This window comes from Melospiza georgiana, chromosome 1 (genome assembly GCF_028018845.1).
Source record: "Melospiza georgiana isolate bMelGeo1 chromosome 1, bMelGeo1.pri, whole genome shotgun sequence".
Taxonomy (NCBI): domain Eukaryota; kingdom Metazoa; phylum Chordata; class Aves; order Passeriformes; family Passerellidae; genus Melospiza; species Melospiza georgiana.
The window spans coordinates 125305235-125329409 of NC_080430.1; the positions used below are offsets into that span (position 1 = coordinate 125305235).

The 24175-nt window shown below is 38.8% G+C and overlaps 1 protein-coding gene across 1 annotated transcript in view; it reads left to right on the forward strand.

Moving 5' to 3' along the window:
• Positions 1-202: 202 nt before the first annotated feature.
• PKIA (cAMP-dependent protein kinase inhibitor alpha) overlaps positions 203-24175 on the forward strand; it is a 43599-nt gene continuing 19626 nt past the window's right edge. Inside the window, exon 1 of the mRNA XM_058026676.1 lies at positions 203-364. The gene's annotated coding sequence lies outside the window, so the exon portion shown is untranslated. The remainder of the gene's footprint in view (positions 365-24175) is intronic.

A 24175-nucleotide genomic window follows, 5' to 3' on the forward strand; every position in this document is an offset into this window, starting at 1 on the left:
CGGGCACGGGTGCTCCCGCGGGAGCGGCGGACCCTCCGGGGCGGGTGGAGCGCCAGGGCCCCGCGGGGCTCGGACCGCCGGGCGGCGAGGCCGTCTCCCCCTCCGCGGCGGGAGCGGAGTGCGGCGGCCCGCGGAGGGGGCGGGGAGGATGACTTCATGCCGCCGGAGCGCCGTGAATTTAGGAGCAGCAGCTGCCGCCGCCGGCGGCGGGATGTGAGGGTGAAGTGACAGCGGGAGCTGCCGCCGGCTGAGGGAGGAACAGCGCTGGGCACCCGCCGAGCCCGGGGGCTCTGGGCCGCCACCAGCAGCCGCTGCGGGAGAGAAGGAGGGAGGGAGGAAGATGCGCTGAGCCGGTCGCTGAAAGGTGAGCGGGAGCTGCCGAGTGCGGGGGCGAGCGCTGCGGCGCTGCCCGGCCGGGGGAGCGCGGCGCTGCCGCTGCGAGCCCCCCGCGCCGGTTCTGCCGGCCGCCCTGGAGCGGTGCTGGGGCTAGTAGCTTCCTTCTCTTTCCCTGTCCTCTTTTCTGCCGCGGTTCCCTCCAAAAGCGGCAAGGCTGCGCTCTCTGAAGCGCCACAGTGGTGCGTTTTATCTTCCATGGCCAGGATGTGCGGTGGCTCGGTGCCAGCCCCCGCTCGGGCTGCTGTCCGTGCCCGTGTCGGGGCACCCTGTCGGTGGCGTAGCCCAGGACGGGGGCGGGAGCGGCAGGGCTGCGACAGGTGCGGGAATGCGCCCCGCGCTGCCCCGGCGTTCCTCAAGGGACGGGGAAGACATCTTAGGGCAGAAGGGCTTCAGGGGAACAGAAGCAAAAAAAAGATGTCATTTCATGCACATTCCTGGCTTTGGAAGTCGCTTCACAGGAAACTAAAGAGTGTAGAAGTTGGGGAACCGGCTCTTACACCAAAATGGATTCTGTCGTCTTTTTCCAAGACTTGCGTGGTTTTTTCCCTTTATTCATTTGTATCTAGCCTAAGGTTCCCGACAAACAAAATAGCAGCAAAATTCAAATGCATTTGTTTGTTAATGGAAGAATTAGTGAATTGCTGTTCTATCAAATCACCTGTAGAAGCAGAAAAAAGAACGTATGCATATTGTAGCTTGGCTGTTAACATTGCACATTGTGGTGTGTAGATAGGTCTTAACATCAAATGAACGTTATTTTGGAATTGAGAAGGTAAAAAAATTTGCCTGACCTATTTCTGTGCCTGATACACTGGCGGTTTTTGTTGGGTTGTTTTGGTTTGGTTTTATTTTTTGTTGATTGGTTTGTTTTTAGTTTTTGTTTGTTCTGCTTTTAAAAAGAAAACTTGCCCTAAAGCCGGTATAGCAATACAGGAGGTTGGCATGCAGAGATAGCTCATTAGAATAGGCACTATCTGCGTATGCAACAGTTAATGGCTCTGTGTGGTTTGGAAATGGAAGAAATTACTGTGTCTCTGAGAAGTAAAGAGTTGGGAATTAATCTGTTCTGAATGAAAAGGAAGCAGGATACTGGAAGCTGAAGGTTATTTTATTCAATGTCTATTTACCTGTATGTTCATCTTCGAGGATCCTGTTACCCAAGGGTTCACAGAAGCTCAGACGGTTGTGGTTGAAGCCTCTGGTCATGGTGCTAGAGTGACACAATTAATCCTTAGGGACGTAACAGGGAGTTGCTTTATTTGTTGTCATTGTTTCTGGGAAGATATTTAAATGCAGTCTGTACTGTTGCTGGGTATGCAGAAGGCAAATGACAGCTACAGAGACCGAAAATGTGTATAAAAAACCAATTGAGCTTTCACAAGGCTGAAACAAAGAGCGAGTGATGAACTGCAGAGTCAGAAATCAGTCCAACACACAAATCTTTTCTCCAAAGCATGGTCATTAACTATGATCCTGTATAGGCTTTAAGTAAGTTGTGGCACATGCAATGTATACTAGGAAAAAAACCAACAAAGTTTTGTCAAACCTGTGTCATTAATCGACCACGCATTTATTTTGTCCCTGTAAAAACTTTGAAGCATTGGTTAGGACATTTCTGTTGCTTTTTCCTTTCTAGAATTAAGCATGGCTGACAGTTTCAGAGCTGCTGTGTTCTTCTCTAGTTGCATTTAGTTGGAAAAAGAAACCATGTAGCTGAGTTCAGATGCTAGTTTCTTCACCGGAGTGAAGAAATCAAATAATGGCCCCCCAGGCAGTTGTTACAAGCTCTGTGTAGTATGACTACTCACTAATGTTGGCACAATGTTATCACAGCAAATTTACCTCTTCATGCTTCCTGGCAAACCTGATTTCTCAAGACTCTTCATTCTCAAAAAAATAACTTTATTTTTAAAAATATGGTAGCAGAGATGAAGCAGTGGTTGATCAAGAGCCCCACTGCAAACTTGAATTGCTTTTATCCTGTGTACTCTAAAGGCAGGTGATGTAATGCGTGCGTGGCCATAGAAGAAAAAGTACATCTAATTATCAATGTGAGTATAGTTCAGTGGTATAACTGGTGTAAATCCACTGCCTACAGATTTCTTTCCCAGAGCTCTTGCTCCTTCTGTTACTGTAACTTTCCATACTTCTGCCAGCCAAAGGAGAGCATCTTTATTGCGGCTGATCTGGGGCAGCAGCACCACTGGCTGGAAGAACAGCCTAGTTGGCCAGCTGGTTGGTGCCAGACAGACTGGGGAGCAGCTGAGATTTAGTTGTCTTTTTCCTCAGAGGTTCTCCTATTTTGGAATACTTCATCTGGGTTTGTTCTTCAGATATGTAAGAGCTTAATTATCTTTGAGGTTTCTAGGCTGCTGTCAGCCTTTGAACCAGCAGGTTCATTTACCCAATTTTATTAGTGGGGACCAGATGGGTATGTTTGCAAAAGGCTTGTTTCCTTAGTAGAACAAACTGGAAAACCCAGTGACCTTGAATGCACTTGAAGTTGCAGAGGTTTGATTTCACTTCTGGTCCTTTCCAAGGGCTAAGATGAAACACTTCAACTGAATATATTTTCTGTTATTATGAGAATTTTAAAAATTGTGTTATCAAGTGCTGTTTGAACTAACTGAAATAACCATGTCTCAGAGCTAGCAGGTCATTTTTTACTTATGTTGTTACTGGGCTTTCAGATGGATTATTTTTTCCAATTTAAGAATTCTATTTAAAAAGGCTTGAGCAGGGTAAAAGGGGATAGATATTACACAATGAACTTAAAACTTTAGCATGTGCAAACAATCAAGAGTATTTCAACATACCATTTTTATTTTGAAGAAGAAATGCATTCACACTTTCAAAATGCATGTCCTTCATGTGCAATAGCTCATGTTTCTGGGAGAGAAAAAAATTGATTTTTGAAAATAAATGTCAGGCACAAACTGAAACTTTGTCTCCTACTATGCAGATGGATTCCATATTGGACTAATTGTCAATAGAGGATCTTAATGTGAGTGCCCACTAAACTGCAAAGGTAGCAATCATTAAAGAGAGCTGAGAGTTTTATCCATTTAGAGTATATTAGTGGTGGCAACAAACCAGGTATTGATAATCTTATTTTGAATTTGACACATTCAAGTAAGTCAGCACTTCACAACCTGGATAATGAGGCCCTGAGTTTAATATGAAATATAGAGATAGAAATGCAGAGTTCATGTATGCTTCTTGCAAATGAAAGCTGGTTGAAGCTTTTCCCTTGAAGGGAACTGCATGTAAACAGCAGCAAAAGCATGGATCTGTTTATATGTATTGCTTTCATGATGTGTCATTAAAGAGAGATTAGCTTTCAGAGACTTAATATTGTCTACTCTGAGAAAATTACTTTATTAAGACAACATTATAAAAGAGAGGATCTGATTGTACAAGAACTGTATGTTTCTAGTATATATCCCAGTCTCAAAAGATAATCATATCAGAGGAGAAAGTGACACAAAATGGACTCGCATAGGACAGTTGGCGAAAATCTCTCAGCCAAATGCCAGATCAAAACACTTCTTTTATTTTTCCTTTTATTCTTATGGTAGAACTAATAAGATATGATAGTGGGTTTTGTCTTCCCTAAAATACTGAAGACATGCTGCATTTCTAAGCCAGTCATATTTCTGTGATTGTAAAGGGATTCCTGGGTATCTCTGCTCTTCTTCCCTGGTTGGACTAAGTATAAAACATGAACTATGAGGAAGAGCTGCAGTAGAAGAATTTCCATGTCAGCTGGGGTGTAGTTCTCTCTAGCAGAATTTAGTTTGTTTTCTAACCTTTATTAAAATGAATTAAAAAATTGACTGCATTGCTGTTCTTTGGCTTTACAGGACTCATGAGGAATTTAACCTGCCTTTATGGCAACTGCCTGGTCTCTGCACAGTTCTGTATCCCTTTCTGCACTCATGTCCTGATGTTCATCAGATATTAGAGGCAAATAGATCTAATGCCAACATACAATCTTAGTTTCTCTTACTCTGACTGCTTCTTTTTGTCACATTTTTGTTCTAGCAACTATTCCAAAAGATTCAAAGGTATATTGAAGTTATTTTGGCAGCTGTTAGCTAGTCCGTGAAATGTGCTGCAGCTTTAATGAGATCATATAGATCTTAATATATCCATATAATTATATATATTATATAATATATATATTTGCTAACTATTCACTCATTTGCCTTCTACCTCCTACAGTATTTCCACTTACACATATGGTGAGCACATAACTTTGGTGAAACGATCTCACCACCTGTTGTTTTAAAATAGCACAGATGCTTATTAATGGTCCTTCCATGATGCTGTTTATAGTACATGTGAAACCTCACTTAAAATACTGTGGATCATGTTGGTAAAGGATATTATTACTTCAGCAGCAGCCTTAAATTGATTCCTGTTCAGCATCTTGGCTTAACTTGTCGGTCATTAGTAGGTAGGAGTGAGATAAACTCCACACAAGCGTCAAAATTGTGATGCTCATCAAGTGAGCTGTCATTGAATCCTTCACAAGGTGTTCTGTGGAAATGCCTGCTGCCTATTAGACAGCTAGTCAACCCCAAGAGCTACAAAAATCATGAGCACACAGATTATATACACTTGTAAGTTTTGTGCTCAGCTGAAGTGAATTCCTTGGGGACAAGCTCAACAGCACTTTGACACTTCAAAGCAAGGGAAAGCAAATAATTGCAAAACTCTAACCTTGACTAAGACTGTAGCCTAATATATATATCTTTTTGCCATAGAAAAGTAATATCTAAACTCACTAAATTAAGTTCAGGTACGTAAATGTTCCATCAATTCCTGTGTTCTTTGTTCAATCTCATGAGTCACTTGGGTTCTCAGTTTTAATTTTAAACAATTTCTAGAGTTCTGCTTAATGTTTCTGATCTGCAGCTCTCTACATTTGTCTTGGATTTTGTTTTCTAGCCCATTCAAAGTGGAAGGTAAAAATGTATTTCTCCTTCAAAAATGTCTATCTGCAGGTATACCAAGAAAACTTCTCGACGTTAAGGGTCAGTTTGCTGAGATGTAAATGCGAAAGTGCTGTCAGGCCAGACAGACTCAGCTACTTTCAACTTTCCCAAGGTGCCCACTTGAGGCACAGAAAGTTCTTGATATCTGTATGATGCTGGTGAATTCCAAGACAACACTATTATACACTGAAAAAAACATATAACAAAAAAAGAAACAAAAGAATGTTTCATTCAAGTTTAGCAAAAACTCCTCATAACTAGTAGTATGAGTAGCTCTGGATTTTTTGTGATTATTTTTAATGAAATATGAAATATTTTTTTCCTGGGGTACATGACAGATGGCATTGATTGTTTGAGTTTAGTGTTGCTAATAAATTAAAGAAATAGTTGCTCACACTAGAATAGTGACTGTCAGATGCCAGTTCCAGTTCTATAGGATGGGCAAAAACCTCTTGTTGTTCAAGAAGAAAAAACTCTGTGGCGTATTACAATGTAGCTTGTAAGAATGTAGGTCTGTTGTTAAAATAAGATGGCTGGCAACATTCCAGTAAAGAATTCTTGAGAAGAAATGACTAAATTAGGTGGAGTAATCATCTTTTGATACAGTCTCCCAGTGTTTGTTGCTCAGCATTGATTAGGAGTTCCCTGGGCACAAAGCAATGTTTGCGCTATTACATTTAATTGCAGGAGACATCGTGTCCTTGCTGAGTGTGTTTGGTTGATCTGATTTCTGTTCTCAGGCTCCACAGTATGCTTTGGCATGATTCAGAGCATGTGGAGTGTAAGGAAGAAAGTCTCTTTGTTTTCTCTCAAAATTTGTTGCCTAGTGGTTTAATTGGGAGCCTTTTTAATTGACATGCATGATGTGAGTAATGTTAAACAATTGTTTCCTTTTAAGTTTCTTACGAGTCAAGATTTTCTGTCACATTCTTTTTCCTCAAAAACAGAGTTATCTTACTGTATACACTCCTTCTGTAGATATGGACTCTATTTCATATTTGATTTATTCTTTGACACTGTTTTTATATCTTCTGAAAATTTATTTCTGACATGCAGGATTTAGAAGCTCTATTTAATAGTGCAATAATTTCATATTTATGTCCCTTTTCTTTCCCATTTTTTTTACCAAGCATATTTTTTCCCAGTTACTCATTATGTTTCAATTGGGCTGATTTCTTGTGTCCCTATGAGGTTCCTTTTCATTGTTGGATCGATACAACAATATGTTTGCATGACAATAAGGTACTGGTGCCATTAGCAAGAGACATAAAAGTTGATAGCTGGATATCAAAAATGCATTTTAAATGTAGGAAAGAACAAACTGCAGTGTGTAGCCTTACAGAGAAATTCAGTCATAAACCCTTCCTTTTTTTTGTGTTATTCTTGTTTTAAAATAGTTGGATGGTGGCAGCTTTACTGCATTGGGCTAATGTTTTTGAGCTCAGGCATGGGAAGCAGAAAATAAGTGAATAGGATTTGTTAATGCATATAAGAATTGGAGCATGTGAAAATAATTCAGACTCTAAAAGGCAGGCATAATGTGAAACACTTTATATAAAAAACTCCAAAAACAAACCACACAAAACCAAAAATAGACTGCTGCATTTTAAGTAACTGTTATTTGTAAGGTCTCGTGGAGTCAAAGCGTGATAAGAGATGTGAATGGAGTCTGCATAAATATAGAAGCTGTATGACTTGGGAAAGAGACATAAAATGATTACAGCATGCCTGTAAAGCCTAAGGGAACTACAGCTTTTTATCAGTGAAATAAGCCCATTTTATCATATACTTGTTTATTTACAAGTTAATAATGTTTGCAAACACCAAAGCCTTTTCCAAGCAAAGTATTTGGCCTGAATAGGGAATTCTCTTAAGCAATTCTGAATAGCTTTAGGCTTTATAGAACACTTCCCCCCCCCCGCCCCTTTTTCTATGTGATTATTTGCCTGCAGGGACTACAGGTGGTGATTTATTGAATGGCAGTTATAATATTATATGATAGTAAGAATTACATTGATGCTAGTGATAATCAGCAAAAATAATGCCACCACTACTACGAGTCCTTTTAAAATCGAATTAGTCTGCTATATCTAATGTGGTACTACTTGACTGGGCCTGACTGGGGCAATGGCAATATTCTCTTCAGTTTTACAAAAGCAAAATCCCTGCTACATGGTGAAAAACAGGTGCAAAGCCTTCAGTCATCCCCAACTCGTGCACAAAGCATCTCCAGAACAGATAAAGTTTGAATGGGTATTTATAGAAGATGAACATGATAGCCTGCACCCAGAGGAACACAGATACTGTATAAGAAATTTAAGCATGTAATATCACTTCCTTGCTGATACTTTAGCATTCATTACATGTTCATGTAACAGTAGGCTTTTAATATTAGCTAATAATGGGGAATGACTTCATTAGCATTTAAGGAAGGAATTGAAAGTGTTTTGCATAGTATAATTCATTAACTAATTGTCACTCAAGAAGATACTTTTCAGCTGTACACTCTGCACGCTTAGGGAATTGCTGTACAGACCAAAGAGCAAGAAGAAACACACTTCTGTGATCCTCTTTTTCTCAGATACTGGAGAGATGTATTATTTATGTGGCCCTTTTAATCATGGAAGATCTCAAAATGCTTTTCAGCACTTCCATTTTCATTGACAATATTTGGAAATAAGGGATGAAAGCTGTTATTTAAACATTGTTTTCCCAGTTGTATAGCCGATAAGGCGGCAGATCAGGGAGTTACTTATGCGAGTCTCCAGAAAAAGGTACTGATTTCTGATGACTGCTGCAGCATGCTGACCCGTGCTGTTTCCTTCCAGGCAGAAAATTCTCTTTCCTTTCACTTGTGTGCCTCACAGAAGCAATTTTTGAAGACCATTCATCCGTTACAGACTGCTGCTCTGCTTGTTAAGCAGTGTTTCTAGTGGGATAACACACTATGCAAATATATTTTGTGTAAGTTTTCTAGGTCTTCCAAGTCGACTCTTTGCATTTCTGTTCCTCCGTCTCCCTCTGGCTTTCTTGGTTTGGCTAAGGTAGGGACTGGTACTCGTTTTGCAAGTGTATTTTTCTACTGATTTCTTTTTGTGTAAAATTTTTGAGTTTAAAGTTCTGTCCCTCTTGGTAGCACCATATTTCTTAACCACTGTCTTGAACTTTTATTTGGAGACTAACAGTTTGCACACCTTAAATAAATGCATATGATTTCTAAAGTCAACTATAAGGTTGAATAGAAAGAAAACTTTACCAGTATTCTGAGGTCAATGTCCAAATAAATGCCCATATTCCTATGGTGGTTTGTTGTTTTTATTTCCTACTGCAGTGGGAGAATAAAGAACTGACAAAAACGTCCTAAGTTTCCTCTGCTTTCCTGACTGTGTAATCTGAGTGTTTTGTATATTTTGAGGTTAAGGCAGCACCTGAGCACTTCATTTTGGTGTCCAAGCATGTTTTTGGTGAGTGAACTCTTTTATGCAGCTCCCCTTGAGAGGAGCAGTTGCCTGTGTCTCTGTGCTTGGTAATGATTCATTACACTCTCAGGGCTGCTCTTCAGTGTCATCTTTCATAATTCTGTTCTTGTATGAATTTTGGTGGCAAGTATGGAGTTTCTGAGTTTGGGTGTTTTTTTTGTTTTTTCTTTTTGTATGGCATGGCTGTCAGCAGGATCAGAGTGGCACTCTTTGTTCTGAGATAAACAATGTCTCTGAATTCTGCTGAGGACTAGGACAGGTTCATGACTGTTAAACTGTTGTCAAGGGGTTTTTTGTGCATTTTTGACTTAGGTCAGGTTGTTCTTCTGAACAAGACAAAACTTGTTCTTGGAATTGTTGTGGGTTAGGGGCCATTTCCCAGTACGTGATTTGAATGTTGTTTAGAAAATAAATTCTGCTTTTAGAAGCCTCTTAGTTTACCTGTCTCTCCTTTGATGTGGCTGCTGTTGAAGCAGGCCAGATTTTTAGCTAATTTGTCTGGTTTTTCTCTGTTCAAATTGCTGAAATCAGTGGAAGCTTTCTATGCATCCTGCATCCTGTGATGCCTGTCTTTCAGCTAATGTTGTTTCTGTGACATTCTTCTTGAACATGTAATCATATCTGCCATTTGTTCTGTTGAACAAATTTCACCTTCCCATCCCCCTCTCTGAAATATTCCTGCTCTGCTCATGGAGCAGTAATTTCAGTAAAATGTTCTGCTTTATTTCTATTTTTGAGCATATTTGAAAGCCTTGTTCAGGAAAGCAGAAATATTTTGGAGTATCATGGTTTTCATAGTAACAGGTGTAGATACTTACAGTAGATTTACTTCTACATGTGGGGTTTTTTGTGAGTGATGTGAAAATCCAAGATGTCATAATTCAGCACCTTAAATTTCTGGATTATCTCTATGCAGTTACATTAATTTATAGTGAAACTAACATTCTAATGTAACTAATAACTAATTTATAATGTAACTAACTTTCTGATGACCATAGCCAAAATACCAGATGTTTATTTTGTCACCAACACTCCTCTGTTGTAAGAGATCCTTTTGTAAGTAAGGACATAGATGTGGACAAGTTGGAAAATGGTTAATAGGAGTTAAATGTCAGCAGAAGAATGGGAGGGTGGATCTAGTGCATGCACTTCTGGATAAGGCAAAACCATAAGATCTAAAAACGTAATTGTGTGCACATGGTAACGTTGATGTGTCAGTTGTTTGTCCGGTGGCTTTTTCTCTCTTCTTCCAAATGAAGTGCCATCTCTGTGGAACAATTGTGAGCCCAATGTGAGTGAAGGAGTAGTTCCTTTTATGAAGATTAGTAATAGCAAAATTTTAGTAACCCAAAGTAAAGGTAGCCATGATCTCTGCTCTGAACTTTTCCTCTCCTTTTTTTCTTTTCTGCTTGTATGTGTATTTGGGTATTAGTTAGGTGTTTTTATCTTGCAGTTTGGGCATAAACACCTCTTGTAAGCTAAGGAACAAAGGTTTGTGTGGGTTTTCTTACAGGTTTCTACTATTCTCTCCGACTAGCCAGCTCACTGAAAGCCAAAATCTTATATTTGGCTTGAAGGCTGTTTATATTGAACCCAGCTGATGTATCACTAAAGGGAAAAGTATTCAGAGAAGCATGAAAAGATTCAGTAGGATTACATAGCAAAGCGTAAGGGTTTACTCCATGCAGGAGCAGCCTTTGAAAGCTAAAAGCAAGCTAAAGAAAGGGGCATTAATTGTGGGAAGTTAATGTAAAATGGGAATCAGAGAAAATGATTTTTCGAATCCTTTCAGCAACTGAAAGCATTGAATCAAGGTCTTAGGTTTACAAGTGATCAAGTACAGAGATAGAAAAGAAGCCTATTAGGGACAAAGTAAATTTGTTGAAGTGGATGTTACATACCTACTCACAATCAGCTAAGTGAAAAAGAGTCTCTTCTGTCCTACCCTTGAGGATGGTTTTACACACATTTGCCCAGAATTGTTGGTTATTTAAGGTGGCATGAATGACATCTGAGGGTGAGCCAGCGTTGAAGTTAGTATCCATGTGGTTCTATAAATAAAGAAGGTTGCATGCAAGGCCTTGATGAATGTTGGCTTGTCTGAAAGGGCTAACTCTCACCAGTTTAATTCAAGTTTTGTTCCTTCAAATGCTTGATTGTTCAAAACCTAGCCAAAGCAGAACACCTGCTACTTTCTTTTTGTATTTCTTCCCTATTTACTGATTGCTTCCAGAGCTTCGTGTCAAACTTGATGAAAACATAATTCTTGTTTTGTAGTTATTTGCTTGATTTCACTTGGGAAATCTGCACACAACTGTATCTGACAATAACCAGTTACTCCTGAAGGATCTTTTATTGTCCTCTGAAAATCCTTTTGTCTCTGAACACCAGAGGAATAAGCAAAGACTGGAATAAGCTGTTAAGTGCCAACTGAGTGCCTCACCATGTGCACCTGGGTAATGCCCAGCGCACTTACTTGGACTGTGCTCATGTGTATGTCCTTTCCATGGAAACTGGAATCAGGGTGCAAAGAATGGGAATGCCTAGGTCTCATCCTGACATTTAATAATGACAAATCTGCAAAGTAATTGTAAAACATGTGACTTTGTTGTTTGGTCTTACTGACTGTCACGTCTTACTGCTTTTTCGACAGGTGTACTTTATTTTCTTTGCAATTTCTTATAATTTTTAAAATGAAAAAAAAACCAGTCTGCTACTTGCACTGAGTAATACTTCAAACCTTTCATGTGCTGGAGCAGATCTAGTAGGATCTATCAGAAAGTGTGGTTTAGCCCTAGTTTTCTGGTGAAAATACCTGTTTTGGCAAGTAGTTTCTCTTTCCACAATTGCTTGGAAGAGGATGTACTTGATGCTTTTCCATTTATCTGAAGCTGAATAAAAAGTGTATATTTACAGTTACAAGACTTATCTCAACATGCAAACTTTCTGCCAGGTGTTTTTAGGGAGCTAAAATGTCTTTTTGAAAAGACACTTTTTTCACCTAATAACTGAAATAATTTTGCCTCCTTCCTCAAGCTTCTTGGGAGAAGACATAGGCAAGAGAGTTTTTGTATTCAAAGGAGATTTTTCTACAAGCCTTTTATGACATCCATTTATTTCTATGGAAATTTGTGGTATTCTTCTCATCTTCAGATGGCATCTGTGACCAAATTACTAGTCTTTTTCTCCTACTATGTGTATGTAAGCTACCAAAAAGAGTGGAATTTGTTTGTCCCACATTGTTGGATAAACTTGCTTAAAAAGCCCAACAGTGTCATTCAAATTTCAATTGAACTTTTCACCATTCCTTCTTCCATGCTTATGTACTCTTCACTTAAATTTTTTTTGGAATAGCAAAGAAATTACAGAAGTCAAAAGAATGCTAATCTAAGATCTTCTTCTATAAAAAAAGGTGAATATAATGACTTATTTACCAAGGTTTGTTGATCTGATAAATCCCTGGCAAAACAGTAGAAAAAGCAAAGCTGTAAGTGTAAAGTATATTGAGAGACAGGATTATAATTAATGCAAATCACTTATGGTTAATGAAAAAAAAGATCCTGTCGAAGAGACCCTGACAAGCTGGCTTTGCATATTTTGGAGATTACAAGAAATACACTATTAAGCCTATGTTACTCAATGAAAACAGAAATTGATGTTATTTCCCCTAGACCAGGCAAACACAGTGGTAGTTTCAGCGCTGTTCAGCATTCAGATGTGTTCAGTTCATACCTATGAATTACCCACTGCAGCTGTTTTTGTACCTGTCCTATATGCTATATGTGTGATAACTTCCCAAAAAGTTCTTCATAGTGCTGTTTAGATCAGCACTGGCCCAGAGTGTAAGCAGCTCCTTCTGTGTCCACTGTGAAAAGGTTCCTAAAAGATGGAGTGAGAGTCTTGCCTCCTCAGAAAATACCAGTGACTATCTATTTGAAGGCAAATGCCTGCTTTTCCCTTCTTTGCTCTGTCTCTGCAATAGTTTGCAATATTTGTGAGTGTTCCCTTTCTTTTCTGTCTCTTCCCTGACTACCACCCCCTCCTTCACCTGCCCTGCCAAGAAATAAAGCAAGAGGGAAGTTTTTCCTACAGCAGACAGTAGAAACAGAATTCAGAAGTGCTCAAAAGAGCTGTGAATATCTGGAGAGCTGCATGATGTCACATACAGCTTCTGTTTTGCACCAGTTGGAAAGAATCGTCTTCCTACTGGTAACTTACCTTGACACAAATCTTTCTTTTGAAATAAAACTCTGAAACCAAAGAAATGCATACCAAGTTTACTTGTTCAAAAGTGTTGTTACTCAGAATACATAAGTATAGCAAATTTCTCAACAGTATCTTAAAAATACCTCTCCCTAAGGCTCGCTAAGAATGTTTGTTAGGAGAATTCAAAGGCAGCACAAAGCAGATTAAGAGTTCTCCCAGACCATCTAAAAGACCTGCATGACTAGTGCAATGTTGTCTGTTTACATGTAATGCACCTGTGTTCCTGTTCATTGCAAACTTATATATTATTAAATCCACTAAAACGGTCCCTTTCTTGCTGTAAAACTGTCAAACTATTGTAACACTGAAACTGGACATCTCCGTTTCTTTCCATACGACTCATCACTTTGTTTGCCTCAGTAAATGTTTTGCACCTCATTAATTTCTTGTCATTATTTTGTGTATCTTGGTTCTTTCTAGTTTGTTTGTACTGGACAATAAGAACTTTGTTTTATTTGTCTTTTTACATTTTAAACTTTGGTACAGGCTGTTCTCCATTACAGCTCCTTGTTCCATCTACAACAGGATAAGATTCTTCCAAGCTTCAGCATGTTGCCTAAAATCAAGGGAGTGGTTTAATGTCCCACTATCTTTGCTACTCCTCTTGTAGGAGATATAATCTTGTAGGAGAAATCCTGACTGCTGTGGAAACAGAAGACTGCCAGCTCTGCCTTATGCATGTTTTCTAGTAGCATGAAGAGATCCTCTTGTGTCTGTTGCAGTCAGAGCATGCTGAGTGGGTCTTTGAAATCAGTTGTTGAAATTGGCATATGAAACGCAACATGAAGAAATGCAAAGAAGCAGCTCACCAATTGTGATGAAAAAGAACTTTCAAGGAGTCTCTGAGAAGCAGCTTAAAAAAAAAAACAAACAAAAAACCAAAAGAAACCACTAAAAAATACCCAAACACCAAACAAAAAGTCCCCAAGCTCTCCCAATTTAGAATATATGTATTTTGCAGTGCTGTGTCCAGAACACCATATGAGAATTGCTTTTGCAGAATCCTTTGTTTTCAGCCTCTAGCATTTTGAGATCACTCTGTGTTTGTATCCCTCCCCCTTCTTCTTGTTTTCTCTCTAAGAACAAATATGGAGGTCATCTCTGGGCTCGATCCATATGTCTGAGTGATTGTTTTGTACTATTAGATACTGCTTTTTCTCCTAGCTTCCTTCACAAATTCCTAGTTTGAAAACAAAGGCTTGGGAAGTTCATAATTGCAATGTATTAATGAGGAAACCTCTCTACAAAACTGCATAATTAAGTCATTTTTTCCAGATGCTGTTAATAGATACAATTTCTTACCTTTTTTTTTATTTTACTACTTCAAAAATTCTTTTAAAAAGAAAATCTTATTTCAGTGTCTGCCCAAAGGCTCACTTTGTGGGCCAGTTTATAAAGGAGATCATTGTTCTGCCTCTTGTACTATGCTACTGAGCTTGTTGGTATAGTACATATGTAAGACTTTATTAGATAGAATAGTATATGTATTAAAAGAAAAATGCATAACTGCCTTTAAGCTATCATCAAGCTGAAGGCCAGAAAATGTGTGTTCTTGCAAGTTTAGGAGTTAAGTATGCAAATCCTCATCTTCTCTTGAGAAATTACATATTTTTGACTGTATTGGTAGAATCTGATGAGAATTCAGCCAGTGAAAATTCTCCAGTAAAGTTAATTAAGGCTGGTATCCTGAGAACACTTTGCATTAATTTTGTATCAGATTATACTTCTACTTTCTGCAACCTTAATTAATCAAATTTTAATGGTTACTCAATCTATTGCACAGTTTGGGGCTTAAAAATATCAAGGGGTATGTTCCTAATTGAATACTGTTATGTGGGAGGGGAGGGATAGGTAGATATTGGTCCCCTTTTCTAAAGAGGAAATAGATTCTGAGCAGAAGACAGAGAAAGATTAAAAGGGCAGCTGGTCCTTCAGGGCAAGGAATGGCAGCAGAAGAGAGGCAGCAAAGTAATTAACAGGTCTTTCTCCACATGAGAAGGTGGCCTTTACTGTGCCTAATTACACAGACAGTAATTTAAAACACGCTGTCTTGTCTCACAGTTGGATCTTTCAGAGCCTGGCTCATGCAGGCAGCCTCCTGGAGTCTCAGGCCTGTAAGCAGAAACCCAGGTAGTCTTTGCATGAGACCACAAGCTGAGAGGACAGGTTTCTTGTGTAGTTAGAACTCTCATCCTTTGTGGATTAATGTTGTAGTTTAATCCTTTGTAGATTAATGGGCTGTAATGTTACCGTTTTGCATTGTACCAGGATTCAAAGGCATATCAACTTCAGTGTAAACCTGGCTCCAGTAAGCAGAAAGCTAAAATCTGATTTTACAAATACCATGCAGTTGCGTGATTACAGAGAAAATATTTAGTCACTTGTACTGTATGTTAGGAACAAGCAAGTCTGTAGCAGGCTGTACTAATGTGAGAGAATTGTCTTGTCAAGACACAGTTGCGTGTCTTAGTTGAGGGCTGTATTTCACCCATGACATGGTGATAACTTTAACTCACTAATCATGGATTGACCAATGTTCCTGTACCCTTCACTTCTCCAGTGCTTTTAATGAGACTGGACTCTTGAGCCAAGAAAATATATGAGAACTACATACAGCCTTCAGAAAACTGAATTCAAGACTCTAATCTTTCCTATTTTATTTAGAAACAGTAAGTATCTAGAACTGCTGACCAGACTCTTTGTTTTTGCATACCTTTGTATTTGTGTCACCTAAGATCTGGTAACGAGGACTTTCTGATCTTGAACTTGCTAAGAGGCACCAGTGTGCCATCACAGTCATTTGGACACTGCTACAGCAGGGATATATTGACATGCCTACTCAAGGGTAGAACAGGTTACAGAAAACAGGAGGCTGGAACACGTGGTGTACAAGCAGGGACTGTGGGAACTGGGTTTGTCCAGCATGAAAAGGATACTACAAGATGTAACACCACTACTCAAGGAGGCATTGTGGAGATGTTATAGACTTTTCTTGGAGCTCTGCAACAAAAGGATAAGTGACAATGGCCACAACTTGCAATAAGAAATTCCAGATGCCTGGAAGGAAAATCTTTCACTTAGAAAATGGCTTAGCACGGGTACAGCTTGGCATAATGCCTGGGGACCCTCCAGCCTTGGAGATACTTGAAATTCTTCTGAGTCCCTGAGCAGCCTGACTGTTAGATTCCCTAACCTCAAGTGGTTCTTGGACTTGATGGCCTCCAGATATCCCTTCCAAAGTTTTTCTGTGATTCAGAGTGGTGGTTTACTAGGTGTGTCCATACAGACCTATCAGTCCTGACTCAGGGTTCAAGTTTAACTCAAAAACCTGTGTAGAGGTGGGGAAGAAGTGAATGAATGTCACTGCTTATCTTCCACATAATAGCTTCATTCTGTAGAACGACAAGACTTGTAATCCAGAATGTTCTCAGTCTCAAGGAACCCGTGGACAGAGCCTTCAGTATAAAAGGTATGTTGAAATTGCTTTATCAGTTACAAGCACAATTGTTTTCCTTCTGGTCCTGTGCCTTTTTGCAGATGAGGATGCCTAACTCTGTAGTCGTGTGATTTGTGTGCTGAAGACCAGGAGACCTCCACTTCTGGATCATGCTCCTCAAATTAAGTGCATTGATTTTAATGATCTTTGGAGTAAAATACATGAGCAGTTCTGGAAATCCTTTTAGTTTTTGTTGTTTTGCTTAAGACAAGTTTTCCATCACACAATGTTTATTTCACAGGAGTAAACTGATCAAGGATCGTGCAAGAGACAGAGCTTCAGTTACACCTGAGAGTATCTAAATTCAGCAGAGCAATGCTCAAGTGCTGAGATGAAATGGGTCTCAAACTCCCACGTGTAGAAGAGAGTGGTGGCAAGCTCCTTTTTGCCTGAACCTGCAAGACATGACCACAGTCTTTTTGTGAAGAGATGATTCCTGTTTTCCATATGAAGTTCTTACTAAGACAATGAGATATGAACATAATAAGCAATTCCATATTTAGGTATTAATGACTTTGTCATTGTTTAATGTACCTTACTCTGGTGCAGAAAAACACAGATATGTGACAACAGGCCTTGCAAACTAAATTTATCCTTCTATAAAATCCACCCACGTAGAAGATATTCAAGAAAAGCTCCATCACATGCTGAAATCTGTGAAACATAAAAGAACCCTGGGAAGTAAATTAATTTAAATTAATAACAGTATATTGTTCATATTGTACTGGGAGGGAATGACACGAGAAACCACATAAATCCATTAAAGAGCTTGGAATTTCAAGACTGTTTGGGGTTTTTCTTGTGTTTTGGTTTTTGGTTTGTTATTTTTAATTGTGAATATTGTCAACATTATTCTAGGAGACCCTGTAGCTTTTTCTCCTGAATTGCATTCACTTTAAACAACTGCCAAACTCTTTCTGTACAGATCTGTTAAGGAAAGCTAGTAAGAAATATTCATTCTGGATAGAGAAAACACTTTTTTCCCCAATTCACAGGAAAAAAAAATGTATTTGGTAGTAATTTTGCTAGTGGCATTATATAGAGTAAAGCACTTTGTATAAAGCACAGGGTTTTTTTTATTTATGCATGCTGCACTATTATAGTTTATACTTTGTTTTTTCCTATTTGTAATTCTTGCTTTTTTATAACAAAACTATAATTGGATTTTATCTTCTAAATTCTGTCCTAATCTATTAGGTGAGAACCACGATCAGCACAGTGTTTTCCAGTCTTCTTCAAAGCAAATAGAAATACCCTTGTGACATAGCATGTTTCTGGCTCAGTTTGTTTTAAGAAAAAATACATTCAGCCTTATAATGGCATAATGAGAGTAATTTTCTTAATGAAGCATGTGATCTGACTTGAAGTACTTATTCTTCTAGAGGTACCTCATCACCATTTGTTTCTAAGAACCTTCTTACCTAGTATCAGGCATGGTTCTATCTCTGGACCTCCTCTGCTCTATTGCTGTTGTTGTAGAGTGCCCAAGATTAGTAGGAAGAATGCAGAGAAAAGATCATGATATGAAACTGAGCAGAGAAAAATTACCTGAGTCTCATATGGTTTTGCTTTAAAAGAGCTGCTTGCTACTGGTGGAACATCTAAAAGACATGATGCTGTGCTGCTTCATTAAAACTTCATACAGTAACATTAGAGCTCAGTGGAATATTTGATTACCTGCTTAATAATCAGACTAAACCAGTTTGCCTTTGCTGGCAGTGTAATCATAATCTCTGTTTAATCAAATTACAGGTGGTGGTTTGTTTTGTTTAGCTTCTCTGGGGTTGTTTTTTCTTCAACTTGTCATTTAACCAGAAAGTTAACTGGTTAAAATTGTTCCAACTAAACTTCATTGGGTAAGAAGCATTTCTTTGGTCTTGGATGTGATGAGTGGAAGAGGTGTGCTTGTGTTTCTTGGAATTATAGAGAGTTGTTTTGATTTTTAACGATGAACAGCCCTCCCTTCTTTCTCCTTATATTCTTAGAGCTAATATGGTGAATGCCTTTTCCTGTTCTACTGTTTTTACTGGGGATGGCATAGCACTTAATTTATTCTTGTCTTCATATTACTCTTTTGAATGTAAGACTCAGAGAATCTGTGCATGTTTACAGTTCAGTTGTATCTTTTTTAAGAAAAGGAAAAAAAATCCTTCATTATTTCTTTTTTGTGGGGAAATTTTGATTAAGTTTGATATTACTTTCTGTTGACCCCATTAACTTTTGAAGTCCCTTAAATGGCATCCTGAAGTAGGCCAAACAAGGGGAAAATTTCTGTAAAATAGCTTTAATGAGCCTAAGAATCATCATGTTATGTAGTGTGATAGATGTGGAGTTTCAGGCAATAACCAAATTTGACTTTACAGATAAGTTTGCTTCATTTGGCATACAAGTCAAATGGCTAAAAGATTTGCAGTGATTCCCAAAACACATCTTGTCACACGTAGATCATTTCTGTCTGGTTACAAATATGTTAATCCTGTAATGACGTCATGAAAAATAGCTCTGTGGAAAGGAGGGGACACATGTCAAGACATGTGGATTCAGCTACACAGGAATGTAGCACCCAGAGTTTGTGAGTCTTCATCCAAAGGTTATCCCTGGGGAAATAGTTTTCTATTGCAGTTAGCCTTCCAGATTCTTGATTTTTTTTTCCTCTCAGTGCTTTGCATGTTTAAATTTTTATATTTCATAATTCTCAAGATAAATGGTTTTTGTAATTTAGTTGTTTTTGAGTGCTAATGTTTGAATAACCCTTACAGGGGGCTGAGCAAGATAAGTGGCAAAATACAAAAGGAAGAAAATATTGCTTGGTTCTGAAACTCATATTTAAAGATATTTCCCACAAAGGGCTAACAAGCAAATTATTAAGGGGAGGTAGAAGCATTTTGTGCAGAAAGATTTAAAAGACTTTGAGGCTGAGCATGGTATAGTTAAGATGTGTCTTACCAGAATGTTATTTCATTCAGATTACTGAAAAGCTTTTCTGAACTGAAGATACATTGCCTTTCCATTTTTATCTTGGCTCTGAATTCATTGGAGTCTGATGAAAACAAATACGGGATGTTATCTGCTGTGCAAATATCAGTGCTATTTGTTTGAAAATACTGGCAGGGTTTCTCCTGGATCATGAGGAGGCTGTAGGTAAAAGGTATGTAGTAGCAATGGAAAATTTTGTTAAAGGGGAGGGTAGAAAAGATGCTTCTTGGTGGTTGAGATAGCAAATTTCAAATGTATTGCACTAAAAGTTAAAATTTGCTTACCTAAATGATGTCTGTGGAGTACATGTTCAGTGAAGCTTTTAATCCAGGTGTAAATAGGTAGGTTAGAAAATGTGGCCATTAATTGGTTAGGAGTAGAAAAAAAAAGGTTTTTGCCTTCTCTCTTCTGCCCCCCTATATTTCTTCCCTTAATGTTTTTTACAGTCTGGATGAACTTCTGACTGAGCTGAAATCTAAGTGGGATATTTTTTCATCAACGTTTGGTCTTGAAATTTGCATTTTATCTTCAAATTTCATGGGTGGTGTCCTACATTTCAATGTTACATTAAGTCAAAGTTTCAGAAGTGATAAAAGGGCTTGCATTTGGTAGTTTATTTCACTACTTAACCCTAAATACTTTATAAAGGTTAGTTCATACAAATTTCGGAAGCATAAGGTTCTTTGTAGTATCCCATGTTGGCCACCTGAAACTGAGAATATGAGTCTCTATATACTCTAATTACTCATGCAAACTTGGCATATGGGCAAGTATTGTCTTCTTACCTGTTGTTCTTTTGGAATGTTTACTTTATGAACAAGCTAATCAATGCTTAGAGTAGACCCAAAACCAAACATGTTGCCTCTTGCAATGTGTTTGCATTCTTGGCACTTCTGGCTCTTCTGAGAAGCATTAGTTCAATTGAATAATATGGTGTGATCTTGAAAAAAAACTTGTAATTTAGTTTCTGTAGTGTATGCTTTCTTGGAAGTAGCTGTTGAGTTTGAAAAGCTGGTATATACTCCTCTCTTACCTTTCTTGGTACAGAAACCTTAAAATGTCAAAGTTAATTTTGTATTAATATTATTTAAAATAACAGAAAAGATTCATTGTCCTCTCTCAAGTAAAACAAGGCTACAGTCTTGGGGAAAAAACAATGCTGGTGCTATAAAAGTCCCAGCTACAGTGATCATGAGCACTGAGGTTTTCTTGGTCTGTGATGGTAGAAGCTGGTGAGTAGATAATGGTGCCTTAGTGACTGTCTCTCATGGTGTTAACGTGCTCATCCACATAGCCTGTGCTTGGAAAGAGGCTGCCTCCCATCAGGTGCGAGATACCAGGGTGAGGTCCTCACATCGTTGTGATTTCTAAGTCTTAAGTGAAGGAAAGTGACAGGAGGGCAGTCTCAGCAGTTAGTGGAGTTTAAGGAAGACACTGGAAAGCACAGTAATGGTCATTTATAGCCAATGATAATTTATAGCCATTGAGTATCTTCTGACAGATAGGAAGTTTGTTGTTGGGTAGGTGTTGGCAGTGAGGTGCCTTAGGGGCAGCCTCTGTGGGGAAAGGGCTGTCCCATGCTGGACACAGACCAAGTCTGCTCCATGGACTTACTGCAGGATGCAGCTGAGCCCCTCAGCCATGACAATGGTATCTCTGGAAAAACATATTTAAGCAAGGGAATTAAAAAAACCTAAACACACAGGTAGAGGAGAAATAAAGATAGTGAGACACAGCACAGGGAATTCAAAGGTTGCAGGAAAAGGAAGAAGTGGATGTGTTGCTCCTGGCCCCTGGAGGAGACCACAGTGGAGTAGGTATAGAAACAGGCATTTGTCTGCCAGTGTGTGCCCCAGCAGAGCTCCCTGGTGTTTCCTGAAAGAGCTCCAGCCCACACTGGAGCCTGTGGGAGCAGCTCATGGGAAGGACCATGCTGGAGCAGCGGAAGAGTGTGGGGAGGAAGGAGCAGCAGGACCATCAACTGTTAGGGAGTGATGTAACTGCACATTCCATTCCTGTCCCCTTGGGCTGCTGCTGGGTGCTAGGGAAGGGAAGAGCAGTCAGAAACTACAGAAGTAAAGCTGAGCCTTGGCACAGGGAGGTTAGGGCGGGTAGGGGACTGATGTGGAGGGAAGGTGTTGGTTTAACTTGTCTTTGCTTCTCACTATCCAAACTGTTTTAATTGGCAGTAAGTTAGTTTTCCCCAGGTCAAGTCTGTTTTGCTAGTGCTCATAATTACTACAATATCTCCCTGTTTTTATCTCAACCCACTGGTTCTTTACTCTTTCATCTTACCATCATCTCCCTTATCCCCCTGTTGAGGTGGAATGAGAGAGCAGGGTGAACATCAGCCAAGGTCAGCCCACAAGTGGTTCTTTAAAGCTAATTATTTCACAAATAAATAGACAAAGGTTTGGGATGTAAGGCAGTTCTCTTACAGTTTATGGGAAATCTACTAAGCTTACAGACTCTACTACATTATATGTCTAGATGAAAGTAGTTATGCAGATGGAGGGAATATTTAATGATGCCCATCTCAGCAGGTATACATACATATATTTATATGGGTAGATAAAGTGATATTCAAAGCTCTCTAACCCTGAACACTCAAACTGTTGCATAGGAACATTACTGGTTTCTACCAGTTTTCTCTGGTGTTATGGTCCTTCATGTTTTTCTAGGTATAAAGGTGGATAGTTGTACTTGGGATGGGATAGAGTCTTACAGATAGCTGTCAGCATCTCAAGATTTTTGCCAGGAAGAATGACAACTATAAAATAAATAAAAATCAAGTAAGTCTTATCTCTGTCAGGAAATACTTCAAGTTGATTTTCTATCTGCTCAGTCTGAGAGTCCATTTGGGTTTGTTTTCATGCACTTTTTTACTGTGCTCTGTCCATATGTCTTTTCATCGTCTCCCAATTACTTAATTATTTTATTCTCTTTATTGCTAAAGTTTAGCTTTTACTCAAACAAGACACTTCCTTAGTGACTATGAGATGTGGATTTCATTGCCTCAGATTTTGAGCAACATTTTTTATATTTTTACCTTCTTTCTCTGAATTTATACCTGCAGCTTGCCTTTTATGGGTAATATGGTATCCAGGAATTCACATCTGTGGGTGCTTCTTGCTCTTGAAGCGTTTTTCCCTGTGCCAGGATTTAAAAATTGGAAGTCTTAAGAAGTATTCTGCCCACATACGCATTCTTACTGTAAGCAGACAGCTGGTACTTCCTTTCATTATCCACCAGCAGGTAGTAAAAAGGAGGAAATCTGCAATTTGCATGGCCCTGAAGCTCAAGTAAGCTGTTCAAATACAGATGGATTTGTGTAGTCTGACAACATGAATTCCTCTCAGGAATTTTGTAAGGGGTTCTGTAAGTTCTCTGTTTCTGCTTATACCTGTGTGTTTATGCTCATAACCAGAAAACATGGCTTACACTTTATTATATTTTATTGACTTTATGCATATGGCAGGAACTGTATGTTCAGATTCTTCTTAGGCTTTTCAAACATTTCTTAGTGGACAGCAACTTCAATGAAAGGCAAAGTTGCACAGCAGAATTAAGAACTTGAGCTGCAGGAAATATGTGTTTGGTTGGATAACTTTTCTTGGCATGAATATAAAATGTCTACTGTATGTGGTTTTAAATAGGCCATCTTTTAAAGTTATTGAGCAATTTGTTAGGGTTGGCTGAAATCGATGAGGTGTGTGAGAGTCCAGAAAATTCTACTTTGTTTATATGCTTCCATCACTGGCTTGTAAATTGCCCAGATTGGCATTTTCTTTTTGTAGATGAAGAACTGGGACATTAGATGAATATGAGTTCAGTATATGAGCTTTAATTTCACTTGAAATTGGGGCAAAGAGAAATATTTGACCATCAGGTTCAAAGCTGTAACAGTGATTCTAAGCAGCTGTGGTTTGCAGAACTTGCATGTTCCTCGATTGTGGCTGGGTAATGTGTTTGTGAGAGTACCTGGGTTTGCATCTAGAAATGCATCTTAAATCTGAGTGTCATGGACAGATTATGTAATGCAACATAATTTTTAATTAAATATTAGTCTGTGCAAGCCAATTAGTTTCCAGCTAGTTCCAGCAGATGGAAACTTATCAGAAAAGTTCTCTATAGTGCACAGTTTTCAAATACAAAGGTGTTGTATCCTAGGTGACAAAGGATTATTTAGCAAGGGACTTAGTTTCACTTTTTTCCTCTTTGTTTAATGAAATTCTTGTTTTAACCTGGGCATTGCAAAAGAGGTTGCTGCAGTTCCTATGTTCAAGCCTTTTGTGACAAATATAAGGGATTTTTTTTTTCCTAGGTTAGAAATTATTTGACCTTTCTTTCAAATGCCCATAAATACTGCAAAGTATAAAATGCAAGCTGCCCATAATAACAACAGATATCACCATTATAGAGTCTTTATTAATGCTTTCTTCTCCCCCACCTGATTCTGGGTCATTTTTGAGGTTTCAAATTGGTTATTTGCCACAAAGGAGGCTCTTCCAAGCGTTGCTGCTCTTCAGGTCTTGGTATCTTATCTTTTAAAACAGTATCGT